Here is a 22125-nt window from a genome sequence, read left to right as displayed (position 1 = left end):
TAGGATCCAGGCACATTGTGTTGTTGACGCTCGTGCAGTCGTAACAGCGGATGGCTGTAGCTAAGAATAATATTTATTTGTTATACAAGGGGGCAAAGTTGTATTTTAACACACGAGAAGTAAAATACATTTGCACACGAGTGTAACACAAAACTTTTCCCCTCACTATAGCGAGGAAACTACAACGCAAAAAATGCGTTTCCACTGCTTCCAGTAGTTCCACAGGTGGTAAATCATCTTTATTACTAGATTCACCTACTTTTATCAATTTTAAAGCAATTAATTTGACTTTATTCAAGGTCAGTTTAGTTCCTATTGGAAGCAATGATAAACGCAGTTTTTGCGTTGTAGTTTCCTCGCTATAGTGAGGGGAAAAGTTTTGTGTTACACTCGGGTGCAAATGTATTTTACTTCTCGTCTGTTAAAAAACTCGCAAGTTCAGGATTCTATTCTCGAACCACTCGCTTCGCTCGTGGTTCAATCCTTTCACTTGCTCGTTTTTCAATTCCACACTCGGCGTTAAAATACAACTTTGCCCCCTTGTATAACAAATAACTATTGTCCCTTTCCGACCTATTGGAATGATAGAAAGGGACAATCGATTTTGCTTGTTAACTTTAGTGAACGTTTGTGAATAAGGGGCTAAGAGTGTACTCTAAATCTGATCATTGACGGTACGACCATGTCAATCTCGAAATTGCGAAAACAAGGTGTATAGATCTGTCTATAATTATGTATAATATACATAGTTTATAATGTATGTTTGTAAACGACACTGTATCGTAAAGTAGGGTTAATGAAGGTCGGGTCAGAATTATCAGACGAGCATTATCAACACGTTTCAAAACACAAACTGAGATAACACGCTCTACAAGTACATCATCTCAATATTAACGTTGTTTTTGAGAACTACTTTAAATTACCAATAGGTACACAAGCAACCCACTGAGCATGAAACTTACAATAACTTGCAGTAAGTTTACATACCTCACATTTGTAAGTTTAGAATGTAAGGTCGGAGAAATATGACAACAACATTCAACTTATTGGTAATTTGAAACTTTCAGAAAATTAGTAGTGCTATATTATTGTAACATGACAAATGAAAACTAATATTATAATATTGCAAGGATGTTTTGATTACAAGTTATTTAAATGTTCATTTATTACATTGCTGCAACAAGGTATTAGCTATATTACATATGCAACGTTACAGCAACATTAACTTTTAAACATCAAGTTTTCAATGTTACTTCAATGTCTAAACTTAAAGTTTCCCAAATGTTCAAAATCAATATTACTGCAACTGACCACTTGAAATATTGGTTTTATGCAGTTGCTGCAATATCACAAATTAAGATTTACTTCAATAAAACCTTTTGATATAACCGGTATATTTATTTTGTAACATTACAGGTAATTATAAATACAATGTCACGGCAATTGTTTTTTTTAAGAATTAATTTCTCAATGTTGCACCAATTTTAAATAATAACGTTTATTAAACATTTAACATCAATATTGCAGTCATTGACCGTTTTAAATATATTTTTTATAATTTTGCTGCGTTATCACAAATTGATATTTCCTTTAATTAATCTATTTTAGAATCTATAAATATTACCCGTATCAAAATAGCATAACATCAGGGCAAATTATAAACACAATAGATGTTTTGAGCTATACCTATTAGATTTTTCAGATTGTTTTTTTACTGCTCGGTGGGTAGGTATTAGTGCGTTTTCACAATATCCGATTCGATATCGGATGTCGGACCGATATCCCATACATTACCGGCGCCATCTTGGATTTTTCTATTGAAATCCTTCCGACATCCGATATCGGATCGGATAATGTGAAAACGGTCTTAGGGTAAGTTACATCAAGGACGAATTTCATTTCAAACCCCTACACCTTTTGAAAGACCTATGTTGGATATCCAACGACTCCATCACGAACCACTCAATAGATTCATCCCCAGCAGCATGCAGTTTATTACTTTCCATTAAAATCCTTCCGACATCCGATATTCGGATCGGATAATGTGAAAACGGCCTTACGTGTGCACCCTGGCAGGCATTAGTATGGTCGAGCGATGAACGATGTTGATGTTTTATCTTATCATTTATCGGGCGACCATACTTGCCTCCCTGATACGTAGCATAAAGTTTCCCAAATGTTCAAAATCAATATTACTGCAATTGACCACTTGAAATATTGGTTTTATGTAGTTGCTGCAATATCACAAATTAAGATTTACTTCAATAAAACCTTTTGATATAACCGGTATATTTATTTTGTAACATTACAGGTAATTATAAATACAATGTCACGGCAATTGTTTTTTTTTAAGAATTAATTTCTCAATGTTGCACCAATTTTAAATAATAACGTTTATTAAACATTTAACATCAATATTGCAGTCATTGACCGTTTTAAATATATTTTTTATAATTTTGCTGCGTTATCACAAATTGATATTTCCTTTAATTAATCTATTTTAGAATCTATAAATATTACCCGTATCAAAATAGCATAACATCAGGGCAAATTATAAACACAATAGATGTTTTGAGCTATACCTATTAGATTTTTCAGATTGTTTTTTTACTGCTCGGTGGGTAGGTATTAGTGCGTTTTCACAATATCCGATCCGATATCGGATGTCGGACCGATATCCCATACATTACCGGCGCCATCTTGGATTTTTTCTATTGAAATCCTTCCGACATCCGATATCGGATCGGATAATGTGAAAACGGTCTTAGGGTAAGTTACATCAAGGACGAATTTCATTTCAAACCCCTACACCTTTTGAAAGACCTATGTTGGATATCCAACGACTCCATCACGAACCACTCAATAGATTCATCCCCAGCATGCAGTTTACTTTCCATTAAAATCCTTCCGACATCCGATATTCGGATCGGATAATGTGAAAACGGCCTTAGTGACCGGCGACACCAGAGCGTCGCGTGTCTCGGGGCGCGCAACGGGCGTCCGCGCCACGCCGCCTCAGTGTAATTCAAAAAACGTCTCCTCAGTACATTTTGTATAGGAAGGACGTAAGGCAGCGTTCCCACTTATGCGTCGCGTGTCTCGGGGCGCGCAAAGGGCGTCCGCGCCACGCCACCTGAGTGTAATTCAAAAAGCGTCTCCTCAGTACATTTTGTATAGGAAGGACGTAAGGCGCGCCGCCAAGCGGCGCGGCGCGCGCCCCGCCGCCGCCACGCCACCTGGGGCGCGTCTTACGTCTTTCCTATACAAAATGTACTGAGGAGGCGTTTTTTGAATTACACTGAAGCGGCGTGGCGCGGACGCCCGTTGCGCGCCCCGAGACACGCGACGCTCTGGTGTGGCCGGTCACTAAGACGCGCCCCCGGTTGCGTGGCGGCGGCGTGGCGCGCGCCGCGTCGCTTGGCGGCGCGCCTTACGTCCTTCCTATACAAAATGTACTGAGGAGACGCTTTTTGAATTACACTCAGGTGGCGTGGCGCCGACGTCCGTTGCGCGCCCCGAGACACGCGACGCTCTGATGTGGCCGGTGCCTTACGTGTGCACCCTGGCAGGCATTAGTATGGTCGAGCGATGAACGATGTTGATGTTTTATCTTATCATTTATCGGGCGACCATACTTGCCTCCCTGATACGTAGCGGCGTGTGCATCAGTGGGTTCGGGCCAAGCCACGTACATACCACATAATATTGTATCGTCACTACTTTAAAAAAAAACTTGTATCTTCGTCTGTCAATGAAAAGAAAATTGTATTAAGTATGTATGGAATGCATATAGACTTACTGTGTTTTAACTTTGAGAAGCAGGGTGAGATACGAGATTTTTTCAAAGTAGTGACGATATATTATATTGTGGAACTGGTAAAGCTAGGAACATATTATGGGTCTCGACCGCGGACGCGATCTGGATAATGATTATACACTGAATTGTGCAAACTATCGATTGTCGGTCATGCACGTGCAATCGCAGACGTCCGCGCAATATATTCCTAGCTTCATTGTGTGATAGCGTTCCCTTAAGGGCCACTTGTACCACCCGCTTAACTCAAGGTTAGTGGACTGTCAAATTCCATATAAAATGGTGGGTTAACCTCGGATTTTCGGTGGTGCAAGTGACCCTTACTGTCATTTAGGTTCAGGTTCCCAATAGTTGGTACTCTTATAAGATGGTGAAGGGTACCGTTTAGGCCTGGCTAATCAGAACAACAACAGCGTTTCCAATAGGATTTATTAAGACAACACAGAGCTATACACAAGTTTAGACGTTTAGAATCTGAATTTATATTTTCGTTAGTCAGACACACAAACACTGCTTATTCAACAACAACTACGAACAATATATTTAATCTTATAATTAAATCTTAAAACCCTAAAGACTAAAACTAACACAAGCAGGTTATAACTAAATATAAAAAACCCCCTCAGATCCCCTGCCTCCGGCATAGACCCAAGAATGCTTGCGGCGTTTCCCCTTTGCACCGCCAGACTCAACCTCTGAGCAAAGAAGGAACCCGCTATTTGGTCCCCCGAGAAGGCGTTCCGACACCTTTTTAATAAAATTTTTGGACAAGTTTAGAAAAATAGTCTTTATGTATTAATGTGGTCTAGTAACACTAATGCCATAGGTGAGTGGTATATCCTGTACACTGTCTTTGCTTACACTGAACTGCACTTTCACTATTTGACGCGATGGTAGCGGGTGTACCAAAGACAGTATTATAGTTGAGATTTTATTTGTTGAATTTATTTAGTCTTCACATTAACAACTCTTTCTCTAAGGCCCACATGCCCTCTCCTGTTCTTCGATGGCCCATTGTTGGTTTTTATTTGCATATTATTCCCATAATCACAGGACACGGCAAGGAAGTGAAGAAGTGGCAGCATGGGCACACATTGGGCAGACACAATAACATCTCTGACAAAGACCACTGCAGGCTAGCATGCACCGGGCCCAGGATTGAGTGGCGTGAAGAGCACTGGTAAAGAATGGCCTCATTCGTCATGTCCCTCAGCCACAAGGATACAACAAAGAAGAGAATTATTCTTCTAAAATTTACTTCTGCAGCTCATTAATTTCCATTTTCGACTCTGCTACTTTTTCAACCGGCCGCTTACATTTTGGTGTACCTATAACAAAGTAATGTTTTAGAATAGTACTGCATAAAAACAAAAAAAAAATTGTTCACAAATTTTTCTAAGTCCTTTTGCTATACTCTGACCGTGTATAATAATACATTTATTGAGAAACAAATGTCAGTGTTTATCATATAAAAAAATGCCCTCACCATGATTTGAGCCTGAAGCCTTAATTAAGCACAGGGTCACTACACTGCCGAGACATGTCATATTAACAAATAACAACCGCTACATGAAGCAGAATATTTTCTTGTTCTCAATGAGGCCGGCTGCCTTAAGACCATATTGTCACAGTCTTAACATGCTTCCCTCAAATCCTCAATCATTCTGTGAATCCACTGCAAAATAGAAGAGGTAGTTTGATTAACAATATTATATTAATTAAACCTGAAGTTTGGCAATATGCGTACAATTCATACTAGAAGAAAGAATATGTTTCATACGTACATAAGGTATTCTTTGGAGGACAAACAGGTGTTTTTTTTAGCTTAAGAATAGTGAAAAAACCAATTATGTACAATAATATAAATTGTAAATAATGTCAAAGAAAAGATTCTGACATTATTTCAGTGTTGCCAGGTCCAATTTGAATAAAATCAGAAGACACGTGTCCTAAAAATCAGGAGACATAAATAATTCGTCACTACTTTAAAAAAAAACTCATATCTTCGTCTATCAATGAAAAGAAAATTGTAGTAAGTATGTATGGAATGCATATAGACTTACTGCGTTTTAACTTTGAGGAACAGCGTGAGATACGAAATTTTTAAAAGTAGTGACGAATTGGCTCGAAAGTCATAGATTGATAAAGCCTGAGAGCCTAATAAAGAGAGAAATATAATATGAGAACTATTCTTCATACTAAACTGCAATGTCACCCCATACATCAGAATAAACAGCGCCCTCTTGACAATAATAGTCATATATTTCTGGTCAGGCTTTAGTATTATTATTCGATAACTTTATTTTCACAATTATTTGCAACATTTACATTAATAAAATTATTTAAAGAAAATTATGGCCAAGCAAATACTGTCGTTTAAAAAAGGCGCCTAATTCAAATTTTCTATGGCACAATAAACCTTCGCCCATGTTTCAAATTTGGCGCTTATTTTAGTATTTCGTAGTCAACTAGGAATCCTTATAGTTTCGCCATATTTGTCTGTCTGTCTGTCCATCCGCCCGTCCGTCCTGGACTGGAAACCGCTGAAATTTGCTTTTGCTGAGATGCAAAAATAAAAAGTGGAAAAAATAAATAATAATATAATATAATAAGTTTTATTAGGGTTCGGTTGCAATCTGTCATTTTTACCAGTAAAAGATAGGGTCTAAATAGCCATGAAAAAATAATGCCATGACATGAGGTGGGGTCCGTAGCCGTACCCTTCCATTCGATCTTGAAAGTCATTTTTTTTAGTTTTTCGTAAATAACTCGTAAACGGTGGCCCACAACAAAAAAATATGTTGAACAAAAACTATCTACATAAAATTTCCTACAAGAAAGGTTGTGTACGTTTTTTGGATAGGATCAATATATAAATGGATAATTTAGTAAGAAAGTTTTTTTTAATCGATTACATGCTCCGTTTTTCGTCAATACCTCGTAAACGGTGGCCCACAGCAAAAAAATATGTTAAACAGATAATATCTACATAAAATTTCCTATAAGAAATGTTATATAGGTTTTTACGCTAGGATAATTTTTTTAGTTGGAAAGTATTTTTAAATAGATTACATGGGCCGTTTTTTGTTGATAACTCAAAAACGGTGGCTCACAGCCAAAAATAATGTTACACAGAATTAATCTACATAATATTAAAAAAGTTTATGTAGATTAATTCTGTATAACATTATTCTTGGCAGTGAGGACCCTGGGAAATTTTTGACGCCGCCTTTTTTTTTTTTTCAAAATGGCCGACTTTACGTAGAGTGCTCAAATTTTGGTCGTTGAATCTCTTAGCGGCCTTGATTCGAATGAAATTAAAAAAAATAGCCGGGGGGTGCTCGACCAAATGTCATACAGGTCTCGGAGTAGAAAAAAGTTGCATTAAAAAAAAAATCAAAATGGCCGACCTTTTTTTTTAATAATTTCAAAATGGTCCTAGTGCGCTGAGATTTGGCACACGGGTGGAAGGTTGCCTCAAAATTTATATTCAAAAAGAAAATCTTGAAAAATTCAAAATGGCGGCCTTTGAGGGCTAATTGAAATTTGTATGGAGGTTTGTCTTTTAATTACCACAGGTCCGTAACGGTACAAAGAAGTGAAAAGTGCTAAAACAAATGTTATACAGTCACCTCAGGTCCACTAAATAGCATTTTTAAAAAATCAAAATGGCCGACTTTTTTTTTTGAAAAATTTCAAAATGGTCCGAGCGCACTGAAACTTGGCAGATGCGTGTACAGTCGCCCAAAGATTAGTATACAAAAACAAAATTTTGAAAAATTCAAAATGGTGGCCTTTGAAGACTGATTGAAATTTGTATGGAGGTTTTTTTTAATCCCCATAGCTCCGTAACGGTAGGAAAAAGGTTAAAAGTACTTAAACTAATGTTGTATGTAGTTAGTTATCTGAGGTCCATCGAATAGCATTTAAAAAATTTCAAAATGGCCGACTTTGAATTGTTATTTTTTTATCTTCGGTCCGAGCGCGCTAAAATTTTTCACGTGGTAAGAACGGGGTCCAAAAATAGGAATGAGAAAAATTTTTTTTGGAAAAATCAAATGCCCTCGGGCCCCGCGCACCTTTAAAAAACTAGTCCATTTATATATTGATCCTATCGAAAAAACGTACATAACCTTTCTTGTAGGAAATTTTATATATATATTTTCTGTTTAACATATTTTTTTGCTATGGGCCACCGTTTACGAGTTATTTACGAAAAACTAAAAAATTGACTTTCAAGATCGAATGGCAGGGTACGTCATGGCACCCACCCACCCACCTCATGTCATGGCATTATTTTTTCATGGCTATTTAGACCCTCATGTTTTACTGGTAAAAATGACAGATTGCCTCAAGAACCTTTTTTGGATTTTTTTACCACTTTGCACGGTTCTGGCGCGGTGAAGAACCCGGCCAAATTATCTGGCATGAACACTATACGACTTCTGAGGAACTCTACTTTCACTTTTTAATAATTCCAGGTTGCCTCAAACACCTTTTTTGGGCCCAAAAAATTAAATCTTTAATTCATAGCTCGATAAAGCCCCACTCCCCAGCTGCCAGACTTGCAGACCTGATGTGGGTTATGATTGGAGAAGCATCTGAGCACCTTTCCAGGTTGCCTCAAGGACCTGCTCAAAAATCCTGCCAGCTCTTGGACCAAAACGCAAACTGTGGGATGTTTTATCTCGCAGTTAATTTATTTATTGATTAGCTATACTTTAGTTAGACATTGTTAAACAGACCCTAAATATTTTTAACGTCGTCAAAAGATTTTAACAGTGTATTCCTGACCACTTTTAGAGACTATATTGTCATGTACCTACTTATACTTTTTTGGACATCGCTTAGCTTCAGAGTTACTATCAATTGAAAAAAAATCTAATTGTTAGGCTTCCCACAGACAGTCTTAAAAATTCATAATCTTAAAAAAAACTTGTATGCAATCTGACAGTTCAAACTGACACTGACAAGACACTGACAGATCTGTCAGTGTCAATTGCATACAATTTTTTTTAAGATTATGAATTTTTAAGACTGTCTGTGGGAAGCCTTACTCAGTAAAAAAGATCTTTTTAAGGGAGTTGATGCCACTATGGAGATTAGTTTCACTGAGGTTTCACTATCCTCATTGATAAATGTCAAAAAGTGAAAAGTAAAATCTTTCAAGAATTATGTTTTTAGAAAAAAAAGTTAAAACTCGTTTCAAGAATTATGTTTTTAGAAAAAAAAAGTTAAAACTCGTTTCAAGAAAAACGAGAAGCGAATTATATTATGCTGGGTCGAAACTTCGAAGCACGATTTTGTACTGAAAAACGTCATAAGTATAGTATATTCAAACTTGCATTATCATTTAATACATTATAATTATTTTATTTGAGATGCTTTTACACTTTTACTCCGTGTTGAAAATAAATCACAATAAATATTAAAAGATAAACATTAAAACATACAAAATAATATTTGTCAGTAATTTCTAAATCCTTCATTGATCATTTCACGTAAATTAATATTTTCTTCTTTGAATACCTACACTTATAAATTATATGCCAGAGACTAATTACTAAGGGGGTTTCTTATTAAATACAACTTATATGTATATACCCGTCCTAGCGAAATCACGATATGCATTTTCGCCACTGACGGTGACGCAACTAAATAATATTATTATGAAAGTTACGGGCTCTGAATATTATAAATATAATTTTCCCTCTGTTTCTGAGAACGGTTTTAGAGTTGGCAACCCCGGACCGCGACGCGCCGCGAGCGACTGAAGGACTTGTATCCATGGTCTGGAAATAAATTAAAAAAAAAACGGCGGACGCCAATGCCGCCATCTTCTATCGTGTCGTGCGTGCTGTGCTGCTGTGTGAACTTGGAAATAAATCCGCTACCTGAAGCTAGCTGACCGGATCGGAAAAATGGTGAGATTTGCTATTTAATTACCCATTTACAGCCTATGTGGCAGTTAACTATTCGATAGCTTATTGAGTTTATTGTGGGACTAGGTTGGTTTCTGGCGTTCCCACTTAAGCGTTGCGTGTCTCGGGGCGCGCACTGAATCGGCGTGAATCCCCAAGATATCATATTACAGAAAAAAGGCTCGCCACCGGACTACCGACATGGCGCATTACGCGATTTATTTTAAACATTCTAATTCAATATAATTTTTCACTGTGTTCAGGTTCAGGGTTCTTTTTGTTGCCCCATGCCCCATCATCTGCCGCCATCCTGGACAAGTCGGCGATCAATAACAGGACCCGGCCTGCGAGCAATGGCCAATGAAGTCTATCCCAGTGCCACGTCATCAAGTCATCACGCAGTCGTCGGGTGCAAATGACGCGGCGGATCTTTCTCAAGCTTAGAAAGGTAGTTGTGCATTTATACGTCTATTTTGATTCCCTTTTCGACTGTCAAATTCCATATGAAATGGTGGGTTAGCCTCGGGTTAACCCTCCATTTTCGGTGGTGCAAGTGACCCTTAGGTATGTAGTCAGTTGTGATTGCTTGATATTACAACTTGACAATAAAAAGCCGTCGAGAGTACAATATTTGTATCTTATCTACAACATTTATATTTGTATTTTATTGTGTACCAAGTATAAAAACGTCACGTAAATAATCCAAAATGACCCTTTGATAGTCCGAACTCAGCTTAATTAACCTAAGAGATGTGTAGCGTTTGCGTAGCATTTGATATTTGGGTGCATTTAATTGCAAATTATTTGTGTGTGTTCATAAATATTCCTGGGTTTTCTCATTAACTGTTTCTGCACCTCCCTCCCTGTTATTTGCACTTGTTTTATATAGCCCACGTACCGGACATTTCAGATGGTTGTGGCCCAGAGCCCCGCTACTTCGTGCCAGGCCATTCTCCAACTGCAGATCCATGTGTCATCGCGACAGTGCACTCACTCACCTTGTTTGGCCCGATGGAATTTGGTTAGCTTGCACATTTTACCCTTCTCTTCATTTATTTATTTCTGTATTTTTATTCAGTAAATACAAAATGTCGGACAATGACAGTAGTGATAACGAGAGCAAGGAGATTGACAAAGCAAAACTTAAATAAAAATTGCCTTTAAAAATAATCTGCCATATTTTTAAACCCAATTTCTATTTAAGAAGTCTCATTGAAATTTATAATGATCATATGAGTTGACCTTGATGTCAGTCGACACGTTTTCATTTAATTTCCATATCAGCAAATCATTCAAATTCGTTTTGAGAGTTTAAAAAGAAGCTGATTTGACTAGAAGGAAAGTAGCCTATAATAAGGATGTATTGATAAATAATCATCTCAACCTCACATCATTTTTAGGGTGCTGTAGTCAACTAGGAACCCTTATAGTTTCGCCATGTCTGTCTGTCCGTCCGTCCGTCCGCGGATAATCTCAGTAACCGTTAGCACTAGAAAGCTGAAATTTGGTACCAATATGTATATCAATTACGCCGACAAAGTGGTAAAATAAAAAGTGGAAAAAAAGTGTTTTGTTAGGGTACATGTAAAGTGTGTCGCTTAACACATTGGACACCGCGTACCCGACAATCGGGTACTCGTAAACTTTACTCAGATGCCGGCATACCCGATAGTCGAGCAAGAGCTATAAACCTTCACGCGACGCCAACGTACCCGATAGTCGGGCAAGCTTTGCATCTTCGCTACCTCAGGGCTGCCACTGACTGTCTTCTGATTATAATGTACTTATGTGGTCGAAAAGTTGGTACAGTTGATTATTATATTTATTAATTCACTTTGTATTTCTATTTACTTTACCTAATGCGATTACAAAATAATAATTCTTATTAGTTGGTTACGTTAAATCGCATACACGGGTATGTATCAATAGGAGTTAGAATTTTCGTAAATCGTACAACCTAATTTGTGTTTACGAATATTTAAGAGTGATAAAGTAGGTACTCATAGGATTATTTTAGTGAAACAAAATTCGGAGAAAAATAAACCAAAAAATTCAACTAAGAACCTAACAACATTCTAATTTCTAAGCGGCAGTTCTCAGAAAAAGACAATAGGTAAGTCATAAAATAGCAACTGCGTGGAAGCAAAACAAGTAGCTTTGAATAAAATATTAAATAAATAAATAAATAAATATCTATTTGAAGTTAGCGACTCGGGTTTTTCACACCGGTCACGGTGTAAAATTTGCAATCTGAGCCATTCCGTAATGGTTTGTGATGTGCTTTGGACGTTGTTGTGTTGTGTTAATTTTTATTTTGACGACTATCGGCTTGTTTCTGGACAACTGTGACTTCTGCTTTCTTACTGGACTTTGTGGTTTTGCCTCTGATTGGAATTGATAATTAATTTGGTTGTTTCTACTACGACGATGGCGAATGCTCGTGGTCCTGATGACATTGAGCGAGACTTAATAAATATATTCGGCGAGGATGCAGTATAGTCAGGGACCAAACGACCTATTTTACAAAAAGTCGTCGACATCTCTTCTAAATACCTAAAACAGGTATGGATGTGTTCCTCGTTATCTCCAGATTACGAATTGACCTGTTTTAGTTTAAGAAGGGGGGGACGGGTTGAGAAAAAGGGGGAGAAAGATGGCGGCCGACCATCATAGATATTTATTCACATCTCGAGTCCTATGGCACCAATCTGTTCGTGCAAGGTGTCGTTTGAAAGCTTATTAAACCTTCTTTAATTGTTTTTAAATAACTATACTCTTAAAAGTAACCGTTTACGAAATATTTGAAAATATGTGTTTTTTTATCGCGCACGAATTGCACAAGTACTAGAAAAAATGCGTCTAACTCAATAAACAATAACTTTACCGCAATTGATGTTATTATAAAATTTTTGCGTCTATTCATGCTCTTTCTAAAAATATAAGTTTCATTGGTATATGATAATATATAACCATGTAATTAAGAATTTGGTTTAGCAGAAGTCACTCTGCCCGGTCGCAGAAATGGGCGCTGACCGTAGTAAAGTATTAAATATTTTAGAGGTTCTATTTTACGGATCCATATGCGAGAGCTATCGTTTCAAAGCTAATTAAACCTACTATATTTTTTTATAAATAACTATAGTCATAAAGGTGGCTGTTTAGAAAATATTTGAAAATATGTGTTTTATAGACCATGTCGCACAAGTACCTACTGGTAAAAAATGGTTCTTAATCAATAAACAACAACTTTTCCGGAATTGATGTTAGTATGAGATTTACGCGGAATTTCGTGCGCTTTCTAATAACATAAGTTTTATTAGTGTATGATATTATATAACCAAGTAATTACAAATATGGTTAAGTGGGGCCACAGCGTCCGGCCACGTATGGATGCTGACCGTCGCCAAATTTTCTATATTTTTCAGATCCTATTTTATTTCACAGGAATCTTTTGAAAGCATATTATGCGTACTATCATTAGTTCTCAATAATTTTAGTTGTAACTGTAGTAGCTAACAAAATATTTGAAAATATGCATTGGAACCGATGTGAGTAAAACATGCTTCTAGCTCAATGAATTATATTTTTTTCCGCAATTGATATAGTTAATAACAAAATAAACGGCGAAATGTATGACCTTTTCAAATAATAAGTTTTGTCAGTATTGCATAAAGAATTAATGTTAATTTATCCATCATACTCACTGCGCACCGTCATATACATGGATGACCATTTTCATAATTTTTAAGATTGTATCTTGGTGCATGACCAATAAACAATAACTTTACCGCAAATAATGTTATGATAAGATTTACAGGACATTTCATATGCTTTCTAAAAATATAAGTTTTATTGATGTATGATATTATACAACCAAGTAATTACGAATTTGGTTTGCAGGTGTCACTGCACCCCCGTGACGTAAATAGGTGCTAACCGTCGCCTAATTTTATGTATTTCTCAGATCCTATGTTAGCGATCAATTTGTGAGAGGTATCATTTGAAAGCATATTATGCGTACTATCGTTACTTTTTAATAATTTTAGTCGTAATTGTAGAAGTTTACAAAATATTTGACAATATGTGTATTTTTACTGTATATGAATAGCATTCGCACTGATACGAGTGAAACATGCTTCTAGCTCAATAAATTATATTTTTCCGCAATTGATATAATAACGAAATGAACCGCAAAATGAATGGCCTTTACAAAAAATGAGTTTCGTTAGATTTGCTTAAACAATTAATGTTAATTTGTCCACCATACCCACTGCGCACGGTCAATCGTCATATAAACGGATGTCCACCGCCGTTGCCTTAATTTTTTCATCATTTTACAGATTTTATTTTACTGATCAAGTAAGTAAATTCGATACGTGATAGATTATATTTATTATGAATATACGATTAGTGAAATATAATCTGAAAAATCATGAAAAAAGGCAACGACGGTGGACATCCATTTATATGACGGTGCGCAGTAGGTGAGCTGAACAAATTCAAATTAATTGTTTATGCAATACAAACCAAACTTATTTTTTGTGTAAGTCACACATTTTCCGTTTATTTTGTTATTATTTCAATTGCGGAAAACTATAATTTATTGAGCTAGAAGCGTGTCTTATCAATGCCAATGCTGTTCATGCACAGAAAAATACACATATTACTAATCAAATATTTTGTAAACTTCTACAGTTTCGACATGAAATATTAGAAATAAAGATAGTTCGCATAATATGCTTTCAAATGATACCTCTCAAAAATTTATCAGTAAAATAGGATCAGAGTAACGTAGAAAATTTGGCGACGTCAGTCAGCACCCAATATCGTGACAGGGCGCAGTGACACCTGCTAAACCAAATTCGTAATTACTTGGTCATATATTATCATACATCAATAAAACTTATATTTTTAGAAAGCGCATGAAATTTCGCGTAAATTTTATAATAACATTAATTGCGGTAAAGTTATGGTTTATTAAGTTAGAAGCATTTTTTATCTGTATATGTGCAACTCGTGCTCGAAAAAAAAACTCATGTTTTCAAATATTTTGTAAACAGCTATCTTTATAACTATAGTTATTCAAAAATAATTATAGTATGTTTAATTTTCTTTCAAATAATACCTCTTACATATGGATCTGTAAAATAAGAACTTAAAAATATTGAATACTTTACTACGGTCAGCGCTCATTTTTATGCGACCGGCGGAGTGACCACTATGAAACAAAATTCGTAATTTCATGGTTATATTATCACTTACCAATAAAACTTATATTTTTAGAAAGCTCATGAATAGTCGCGTAAATTTTATAATAACATCAATTGCGGTAACGTTATTGTTTATTGACTTAGAAGCATTTTTTTACCAGTACTTGTGCGATTCATGCCCGATAAAAACACATATTTTCAAATATTATGTAAACAGCTACCTTTAATAGTATAGTTATGTGTAAACAATTATAGTAGGTTTAATTATCTTTCAAACGATACCTCTCACATATGGATCCGTAAAATAAGACCTCAAAAATATTTAATACTTTACTACGGTCAGCGCCCGTTTATGCGACCTGTAGGATAACCCCTGCCAAACAAAATTCTTAATTACATGGTTATATATAATCATATACCAATGAAACTTATATTTTTAGAAAGAGCATGAATAGACGCGAAAATTTTATAATAACATCAATTGCGGTAAAGTTATTGTTTATTGAGTTAGACGTATTTTTTACTAGTACTTGTGCAATTCATGCGCGATAAAAAAACACATATTTTCAAATATTTCCTAAACCGTTACTTTTATGAGCATAGTTATTTGAAAATAATTAAAGTAGGTTTAATAAGCTTTCAAATGACACCTCGCACGAACAGATTGGTGCCATAGGACTCGAGATGTGAATAAATATCTATGATGGTCGGTCGCCATCTTTCCCCCCCTTTTTCTCGACCCGTCCCCCCCTCCTTAAACTAAAACAGGTCAATTCGTAATCTGGAGAGAACGAGGAACATATCCATACCTGTTTTAGGTATTTAGAAGAGATGTCGACGAAAATCGTGAAGGAGACGACTTGTGGCCAAATTGGCTCTAGACTAGTAGTTGATGAGCACAACTCTCAGCCACAATTACGCGAAGAGGAGTTAACTTCACTGTTGAATTTAGGAATTTCGTACATTAGCAATTTTGATTTTCGATGTCATGTCTTTCGGAATTTCGTACTTAGAACATTTGATTTTCGACATTGTGCTACGCACTCTTTCATTTTATGCACGTATACGAAAGTTACTTGGCACAGCCCTGAGCGTCCGCCGCTTGCCCGACTATCGGGTTCGCGGCGTCCGGCATTGAGTTGCACGTCGTTGCCCGACTATCGGGTACTGTCGGTTTCTGGGGTATTGTTCGAAATTTAGCCTGGTTGCGAAAGTGTTAACTTCAAAAGTGGGTAAATCCATTCTGCTAAAAGGTTTATTTTATATAAAATGTAATATGATCTGAAAGATAATTAACCTTATAGCAAAATGGATTTACCCACGTTTGAAGTTGAGCGACACAAGTGGGGACTGATTTTTTTTTCATTCCAACCCCAACGTGTGATATATTGTTGGATAAGTATTTAAAAATCAATATGGGCTTACTAAAATCGTTTTTTGATAATATTAATATTTTCGGAAACAATCGCTCCTACAGGAAAAAAAGTGTGTCCCCCCTCTAACTTTTGAACCATAATATGTTTAAAAAAAAACCGGCCAAGAGCGTGTCGGGCCACGCTCAGTGTAGGGTTCCGTAGTTTTTCGTATTTTTCTCAAAAACTTCTGAACCTATCAAGTTCAAAACAATTTTCCTAGAAAGACTTTATAAATTTCTACTTTTGTGATTTTTTTCATATTTTTTAAACATATGGTTCAAAAGTTAGAGGGGGGGGGGTGCACTTTTTTTCCTTTAGGAGCGATTATTTCCGAAAATATTAATATTATCAAAAAACGATTTTAGTAAACCCTTATTCATTTTTAAATACCTATCCAACAATATATCACACGTTGGGGTTGGAATGAAAAATATCAGCCCCCACTTTACATGTAGGGGGGGGGGTGTGCCCTAATAAAGCATTTTTTTCCATTTTTTATTTTTACACTTTGTTGGCGTGATTGATATACATATTGGTACCAAATTTCAGCTTTCTAGTGCTTACGGTTACTGAGATTATCCGCGGACAGACGGACGGACGGACAGACAGACATGGCGAAACTATAATGGTTCCTAGTTGACTACGGAACCCTAAAAACCGGCCAAGAGCGTGTCGGGCCACGCTCAGTGTAGGGTTCCGTAGTTTTCCGTATTTTTCTCAAAAACTACTGAACCTATCAAGTTCAAAATTTCATATTTTTTAACCATATGGTTCAAAAGTTAGAGGGGGGGGACGCACTTTTTTTCCTTCAGGAGCGATTATTTCCGAAAATATCAATATTATCAAAAAACGATCTTAGTAAACCCTTACTAATTTTTAAATACCTATCCAACAATATATCACACGTTGGGGTTGGTTTGAAAAAAAAATATCAGCCCCCACTTTACATGTAGGGGGGTTACCCTAAAAAAAACATTTTTTTCCATTTTTTATTCTTGCACTTTGTCGGCGTGATTGATATACATATTGGTACTAAATTTCAGCTTTCTAGTGCTAACGGTTACTGAGATTATCCACGGACGGACGGACAGACAGACATGGCGAAACTACGACTACGGAACCCTAATATAAAAAAAAATACTAAAGTAGAACTTTATAAAGACTTTCTAGGAAAATTTGTTTTGAACTTGATAGGTTCAGTAGTTTTGGAGAAAAATACGGCAAACTACGGCCGGAAAGCGTGGCCCGACACGCTGTTGGCCGGTTTTTTTAGACTTTACTCTTAATAACAAATCTCGTAAGTCGATTAAATTTATTGTAGACCATGTTTCAACAAATTTGAGAGCCTTGAATACGCTTAGGGAGCGCACTGACATGTGGGTCACTCTTATAATATATATAGTTGTCCAAAAACTGGACAGTGTAACTAACTAGCATTAAGTGGGAAGTCTACTTTCCTTTTAGTAAATTCAGCGTGTGCTATTCTGCGGCGCGGCGGCGATGCCTTCATAATGAACTTCAACTAACTATGGTAAAATGATGTACGTAATTACGTATAACGTACAATATGTACGTATGATGTTTATGACTGCACCTATAGGGGGAAACGAAATAATGGGCTTTGATTGTATCGGTACTCATAGATAGAATCTACATTATCTACTTTTTCTTATGGAAATTGACGTACAAATGCCTTTTATTATGTACGTATTGAAAAAATCATTACAACTTAGTAATTTTATGTACTTTCAGTAGTTCCGCATTCCACCTGAACCTTATGAGCAGGGAGCGTACTTTTCGTGCCGATTACATCAATTTGACGTCACGCTCCATATAGGGTGATCACAAATTGTATCATTGTTAATTATTAATCATTAGTCATCAATATCATTTTAAGTTATGAATTTATTTGCATGGTAATGAATGCAAGAAGGATGGTGTGCTTTACGTTAGAGAGAAATTCTCTTTTCTACGTATTTATTGTAATGTGTTGTTAACAATACTATTTAATTAAATTTATTTATAAAAACAAATCAAATAATTTTATTCACGTTTCACATTTCAAGTAGGTATTATTTATGCCACATGTAAATGGACTACTGTATTTGAAGTAATTTGTATATGATTAAAATAATTGACGAGTAATGATTAATAATTTACAATAAACTATTTGGGATCACCCAATTTGGAGCGTGATGTCAGATTAATGTCATCGGCATGAAAAGTACGCTCCCTGCTTATGAGCTATTATGTCAGGAGGTGTACAGGTAAGTGAGACGGAGATATGTCCCTTCCACGCTCAAAGCCCATTATTTCGTTGCCCCCTATACTGGCCTCCTAAAGCCGAAAAGCGCTATCTCAAACGGAAATCCACAGATAACTTATAAAGTACTAGCTTTTGCCCGCTGCTTCGCTCGCGTTAGAAAGAGACAGAAAGTAGCCTATGTCACTCTCCATCCCTTCAACTATATCCACTTAAAAAATCAATCACCACGTCAAATCGTCAACTCGTTCACGTCAAATCGTTCGAATTCGTTGCTCCGTTTTGCCGTGAAAGACGGACAAACAAACAGACACACACACTTTCCCATTTATAATATTAGTATGGATCTATAACTGACAGTTCCATTTCCAAAATCATTTGGTTTTGAGATAGCGCCACTCGGCTTAGCGGGGCAGTATAGGTCAGCAATTCCCGTCAACTTTGTACAATGCCACGTCAGCAAATTTTAATTGATCCTATTTTGTTACCAACATTTTGTAATATAATTCGACTTTCGTAAGATATATACAGGATAATTTTTATAATTAAGAAAATATAGATACTAGAGAACCCTAATGACGAAATAAAACTTAATAAAATCTCAATTTATCAACAAAATCTTGGTAACAAAATAGGAATTAATAAAAACAAATTTAACTTTTCCCTTAATTTTTGTATAAACTTTTCGAGAACTGCTGAGGTACAGTCATAAACATAATACGTACATTTAGTTGCATTTCATTAACATTATGGTGCCGCCTCCGCAGAGTAGCACACAAATCAGCTTCTTTTTAAGTTTGCTAATTATGGAAATAGTAGGAATTTGTGTTTAGTGACGTCACGGTCAACTCTTTTAGCATGGTGCATTGGGGTAATTTCGAAGCACAGAAATGCTCGGGTAATTTCGAAAGGGGAATATTGATATGATGATGGAAATAATGGTGATTTTTCTGTGACTTTCGAAATTACCCTAATGCACGCTATCAGACATATTCAATAGAAATTTGATTTAAAAATTACTTTTGCGAATGTGTTTCTTATAATTATCTAATGCTTCATTTGTAATTTTGTATGGTATAAAATATTTTAAGTACAGGAAAATTCCATGTACAAAACCACAATTGCAAAGTATCCTCTTGAAGACTTATCAGTTTCTAAGAAATCGTCAGACGTATTGGAGACTGTGCAGGATGCGAGCTCCAAAAGCGCTCAGGCAAATAATAATAATAATCATACATACATACATACATACAATCACGCCTGTATCCCATGAAGGGGTAGGCAGAGCACATGAAACTACTCAAGTTTCAGTGCCACTCTTGGCAAATAAGGGATCGATAGAAAACGAAAGTGTGACATAAATAGTGTGTAATAAACGATAGTGTGTAATAATAATCAATAAAGTTAAATCATACAAAATATCATAAATCCTTCATCTCATCAGCGGCAAACTCATGTTTCACGTGTACAATCAGAATTATAGATTTAATGAATTTAATTTTTTGCAGGTATGTCACCTGAGGCGAGGAGTAGGTGCGTGTGCGAACGGCCTTAGTGACGCCTCTACAGCGCGACGGGTGTATTCTCCTCAAATATGAGAAGGAGCTCGGGTCCTGCGGGCTCTTAACCGTCGTAGTATTCACGCAGTGTTTTAAAATAGTGTTTGTGTGTATTATGATAACATATGTTCAATTCAAATGTCTAACACTACATAAGTATACATATCATTTTTCATTAGTATGGTGCTGTTTTTGCGGTCTGAAGAAAAAACTTCAAATAAAATAATTATGTTGTCTGTATATCCATGTTTTTGTTTTACAATCAATGATTTTTGTGTGAGGTAGTTTTTAAGTTTGACTTTTTCGTTTCTAGTTATTTTGATCATACATAATCATTAAAATTATGCTGGGAAGTATCTGTAAGCTGCGCACGGATCCGAACCTGTCGAGCATACTCGCGCGCGAGCCTTTGGCTGTCGGATTTTGGAGAGAATCTAGCTTGTTTCAATCGAATCGCGATCGAATCAAGCGAGATCTCTTTGAACCGGCAGCTGGCAGCCGCACGAGGCTCGCTCAGGCTCACGAAGATTGCAGAGCACCTTGCGTGCAGTTATATTTGCGACGTCCTACCAACCACAAAAATCACGTTCCCTGAAATATCCCTATGAAATATTGTGTGAACGGTTCACGAGTGACTTGCACAAAACGTGCATCTAGTAAATTGCAGCAATATTATTATTTCACTAAACGAATAAACTGCCAGTGATTCGTTGACACAACATACCAAATATAACCATAGCAGAAGTTTCAAATGAAACATTATGAGAGCTACTTTTAGGTACATTACAAGTGTAACTTGCAAGGAACTTCACAAGAGTTATTAAAGCAATGTTACATTAGTAACTTATTAAAAGGTATCTGTGAAAAGTTAATACAATATAAAACTTTAAACTTATTGGTGTATTGTAAATGTAACATTGCCGTAATGAATAGCGTGTAAGTTACGTACAAGTTGCATAATGTGCTATTGTTGCAATGTACAGAAATGAAACTTGCAAGGAACTTCACAAGAGTTATTTAAAGCAATGTTACATTTGTAACTTATTAAAAGGTATCTATGAAAAGTTAATACAATATAAAACTTCAAACTTATTGGTATATTGTAAATGTAACATTGCCGTAATGAATAGCGTGTAAGTTACGTACAAGTTGCAAATGTGCTATTGTTGCAATGTACAAAAATGAACTTCTTAAAAGTTTTCGTCGTAACTTTCTAGTAAGTTGATATTTCAATGTATCAGCAACATTGCTATTCAAAGTTATAGAAAGTTGTAAAAATCCGATCTGGGAAACTTACAGGGTTTATCTACAGCGCGGCCGAATTCGTTTAACATCAATATGGCTCCAACGTTGCTCAAACGTTGCAAGCTTGCAATTGTAAGTTTCAAGCTCCCAGATGTAGCATTGAGCAATGTTACCGCAAGTTCTGCTTGCTTAACGGGAAGGTAATAAGTTCATTGTCAATAATTAGATATATGTACTTTTAGCTACCTATTACTTTATAGTAACAAACGATTGTTCGAAAACTCACAAGATTTTGATATTCACTCACCAAATTCAATGACGGTCAACATTAGTAGCACTTGAACTAAAAACTTCATGATGCAAAATTTAATTTGTTATACTACGATTTATTATTAATTTATGTTTTAACTTATACGTGGTGATAAACTCGAGATAGACTTACAAATAAGCCAATTCTCAGTCTAGTCATCTTTAAGATGTAATAAGTTATCAAGTGTTGTGTATTGTGTACGTAGTTAAAAGTTCGCAGAAATATTATGACTTGAGTATTAAAAATTGCCACGAGTAGTCCAGACATTTTTTTTTATACCACGTCGGTGGCAAATAGGTATACGGTCCGCCTGATGGAAAGCGGTCACTGTAACCTTTGCACTACTCAAGGGTTGTTGCGCGTGCTGACCTATTAGAAACTTGTACAC

At 36.1% G+C, this 22125-nt stretch overlaps 3 long non-coding RNA genes across 3 annotated transcripts; 2 read left to right on the top strand and 1 right to left on the bottom strand.

Moving 5' to 3' along the window:
* Window positions 1–4077: 4077 nt before the first annotated feature.
* LOC125231026 lies at window positions 4078–5138 on the top strand. The gene is made up of 2 exons (XR_007177586.1): window positions 4078–4640; window positions 4868–5138. It is a non-coding gene; the product is annotated as an uncharacterized LOC125231026 (long non-coding RNA).
* Window positions 5016–5758, bottom strand: LOC125231025. The gene is made up of 3 exons (XR_007177585.1): window positions 5599–5758; window positions 5301–5489; window positions 5016–5142 (listed from the first exon to the last, which is right to left on the bottom strand). It is a non-coding gene; the product is annotated as an uncharacterized LOC125231025 (long non-coding RNA).
* A 3656-nt stretch (window positions 5759–9414) lies between these two features.
* Window positions 9415–20422, top strand: LOC125231023. Its single transcript, XR_007177584.1, has 4 exons — window positions 9415–9738; window positions 9999–10183; window positions 10646–10756; window positions 20132–20422. It is a non-coding gene; the product is annotated as an uncharacterized LOC125231023 (long non-coding RNA).
* The last annotated feature ends 1703 nt before the right edge of the window (window positions 20423–22125 follow it).

The sequence above is a fragment of the Leguminivora glycinivorella genome, chromosome 11, assembly GCF_023078275.1.
Source record: "Leguminivora glycinivorella isolate SPB_JAAS2020 chromosome 11, LegGlyc_1.1, whole genome shotgun sequence".
In the NCBI taxonomy this organism is placed as follows: Eukaryota; Metazoa; Arthropoda; class Insecta; order Lepidoptera; family Tortricidae; genus Leguminivora; species Leguminivora glycinivorella.
Note: the sequence above shows the minus strand (reverse complement) of the source record. Positions and strands in the feature narration are given on the sequence as shown.